A 3,746-nucleotide genomic window follows, 5' to 3' on the forward strand; every position below is an offset into this window, starting at 1 on the left:
TTATAACATTTCTGTATTTTTATTTAAAGTGAGAATCAGACTTTTTATCATTAGCTGTTTGTATAGAAACTTCTATCTAAACATTTTGGAAACTTGCAAGTCATTCAGCTGGCACAGACCAAATATAACAAAACATTAAGAGAAAATATCAGGTAACATAATAATTACATAAAGATACATTCAATTTCAAACACTTGAAACCTGCTGATGGATGAGCAGCTGTGGGTCCCCCTGAGTCTGACTGTAAATGACCCTCAGTGCTCCTCCACACAGGATTAAAACATTACTGCAGAAGACTGTGTGTGTTTAACCCTTTAAATTCACATGTTTTTAACATTTATGAGATGAAAAGCAGCACATCAACTTCCCCAGTCCCACGTTTGATGGCCGTACATCTTGGCCCTTACAGGCATTAAGGACCCCAATCACGTTTAATCTGTACCCATAAAAACAAACACCAGAGGTAGGACTCATGTACCTGCATGAACTACTCAAGGGTCTAATCCAGAACCTGCTCGACCAGAGCGGTGATGTGTGTGTAAACGCACAAAGTTCAGATGTTTTTGGATTCTGGATCGGGCCCTTAAAGCTCAGGCAGTACGTCTGAAAACAAAGACTCAAACTGTTCTTTGCAAAAGCAGGAAAACAGTATTTAGTATTTAAAAAACCACAACAGCAGTTGTTTTTGTTGAAATGATTAAAAAACACACTGTAACGTTTCCATCCTCCTGACATCATGCAGTAATAAAATGAGTACAACAGCAGTGGAAATAACATTTCACACAAAGACAGGATGATTTTAAACTGATCTCTTGCCAACATGCAACGGTGACCTTTTAATAAAAAAATCTTTGGTTTGCTTTTTCTTAAGAAAGAAAGTTAAACTGATTGTGTCACCTAAATATATCAAATGATTGAATCCTCTGCAAAGTCCTCTGATTAAAAATACAGAAATGTGACGACTTGTGCACCCACTGGCATTTTAGCTCATTTATGCCATAAAATTAGTTAAAAATGCACTATTTTTTTCTTGTGAGCACTTAGAATGAAATTAAACTATAGAAATATAATAATAATAATACACTTTAAACATATTATTCCTTCTAATTATTTTTTTACACTCATTTACAGGAGACAAACCAGTGGATGCACGTTGACACACAGCTGCACTGTCGCAACACAGACTGCTAATCCATATAAAATACTGTATTTAACTCTTATAACATTATAACCATGCAGACGTATGTTTGCTTCAGTCTTTGAGGAACTCTGCTGCAGGATAACCTGGCTCGTGTGCATAAAGCTTATTAGTCATTGTCACTCCATTTAGTGCCTGTGAATCCTGCAGGCACAACTTCCACCATTTATTTTCCTTTAAAATCTTCATCGTGGGTCAAGGCCACTAATGTGCAAGGCTTTGTTTGATAATGAACTGATCTCCGAAGCCGGGTTTCATCTTTGGTCTTTGGTTTCAGTTGTTCCAGCCAGAGATCAGTTGAGAAACTAAAATAAACGTGATAGCGTCACAGTCACCGCTGCACATTGGCCTCTAATACAAACTACTTTCCAGACAAGTGCTAACCTTTATCTACTCTAAAGCAAAGCAAAAATACTTGGAACAAAAGTAACTACAAGTACATCATCCTCTAACAAAAATAGACTTTTTATAAGTAAATGTTGTCCATTCGATTCTTCACTTCAGTCTCTGATTGAACACTTCCATTACAACCACTCTTCATGTGTTGCATCCTCATGTGGGGTGTCTCCCTCAGAGAGATTAGGCTTTGGTTTTGGAGTCTGAGGAAACGCTGTCCACATTAAGGCTGATCATAAAGCTTTTCCATACGGACATGCCGTTGCAAGCACTTCTGGTGTGAATTCTTACACAGATACAATGAAGAAGAAGTCAACATACAGACATTAAAGAACCCGCAGATGTGTCCGTCTGTGGTAAGGGCAGCACAAACATCTGAGCTGCTGGCACATAATGTCAGCGATACATTCATAGCGTTTTCTTTGAGGCAATTACACGCGAAAACAGCTTAGTACTGAGAAGTTACCCTGTCAGTCCATCATATAACACTACACGACTTTTCGAACGTACTAAACTTTGTTCCCTGAGTTTAGGAAAACAATAAGACAATAAAATTAAATCTTAAACGAGGTAGTATAAAAACAGGAGTAGCAAGGGCGACTGCACACCGACATAAAGAAGAAAAAAGAAAGATAAAACAGACATTCATTATATCAGTAACTGATAAAAAAAAAAAACTGAACAAAGACCTATTAATACTGGCTCAGTGCCTCAGCAACATCTGAGGTGATAAATAATAAACTGTGAGTGTGTGTTACATCCTTCAGTCCACACCACAGGTGGAGCGAGAGGAGTGAGCTGCAGCGCCCTTACCATCCCGTACATCAGAACAAAGCGAGGAGAGAAGACGAGGAAGTATAAAGTGTAATGTGACGGAAGCAGCCCATCACACAACGCAAGGTTTAAGTAGTTATTAAATATACAGTGGGAGGTTTACCCATGAGGCAAACCGAGGTAGATAATCCGCAAAAAGGACCTCCCTTTCGCTCCAGTGATAAACTCTTAAATAGCATCAGAAATGTCACTTTGACACTCTTTTTTAAACATTCATGGTGGGTGAGAAAAACACACGTACACACACGCACACAGATGCACACACACGCGCACACACACAGGAAATGAAGAGAGAGAGTGAGAGAGAAAGAGAAGAAAGTTAAAAGGATAAAACGAGCTTTCCTGTCAACACTTTATACTGTAGAAGGACTTTGTTAGCTTAGCGTTCATAGTGTGTAGAAACAAAGAAGAAGAAAAAACAAAAAATCAACACAGTCATGCTCACATTCAGGCCAGCGGTTTACCTGCACATAAATAACATTATCAGGTTTGTTGTTTGTGGTTAATTCAATATTTTGGTCATTTTAGGTGCTTATTCTCTCTTGGCCTAGAGATTAGTAAGCGCTCACATCTCATGTTCTTTAATTTGATGCTACAGCTTAGCTCAAAGTCTACAACAGAGATGTTCATGAATATGTGACAAGATGATTAAATGTTGCCGTCCTTACAAGATGGCAACAGAAACAAAGTCAGGTTCCCTAATAATTTATATTTTATTCATATACAATGCAAGTTAAGATGTTATCCTGTGGCAGATGGAAAAAAAACTAGAAAAAAATGGTCTTTTCAGTACTTTCATCATTAAAAGGATTTTAGGTTGGCTATGTCAGAGTAAACTGATTAAACTGACATATAACCAATCCACATTAGTTCTTTAAGGCGCATGTGTGTAACGTAAAGCCCTGTGCTAAAAGCCACATATTTCAGTGACATTTAAAAACACTTTGGTTACTGAAGAATGTGATTAAGTATTTCAAATTATTCTTAAGGCAGTGCTTAACCTCGTCCATGATCACTCGATTGTGATCACTTTTGACCGCTTCTGTTTTCTGACCGTTTTTTTTTACTTTTAGTCTAGTCGACTAGTCTGTTTTGTTTCTTTTCCTGTTTAACATGCTTATATCACTTTTGTTTTACAGGTATGTGTGCCTATTTCTTACCTCTGCGATGCAATTAAAGCAAAAAGAAAAACTCATAACAGCCCAAATAAGAGGCAGCATGGTTCCAGACATTCTTCACTGCACTCACTGACGTGCAGTGTAAATAAACAATAAAGTAAACTCTGGTGAGTGCACACACTTTTATATTATGTGAATGT

At 37.7% G+C, this 3,746-nt stretch overlaps 1 protein-coding gene across 1 annotated transcript in view; it reads right to left on the reverse strand.

Moving 5' to 3' along the window:
• prtga (protogenin homolog a (Gallus gallus)) overlaps positions 1-3,746 on the reverse strand; it is a 28,440-nt gene continuing 24,694 nt past the window's right edge. Inside the window, exon 19 of the mRNA XM_006780076.2 lies at positions 1-3,746. This exon is cut by the window's right edge and continues 497 nt beyond it. The gene's annotated coding sequence lies outside the window, so the exon portion shown is untranslated.

The sequence above is a fragment of the Neolamprologus brichardi genome, chromosome 1, assembly GCF_056152115.1.
Source record: "Neolamprologus brichardi isolate AB-2024 chromosome 1, ASM5615211v1, whole genome shotgun sequence".
Taxonomy (NCBI): Eukaryota; Metazoa; Chordata; class Actinopteri; order Cichliformes; family Cichlidae; genus Neolamprologus; species Neolamprologus brichardi.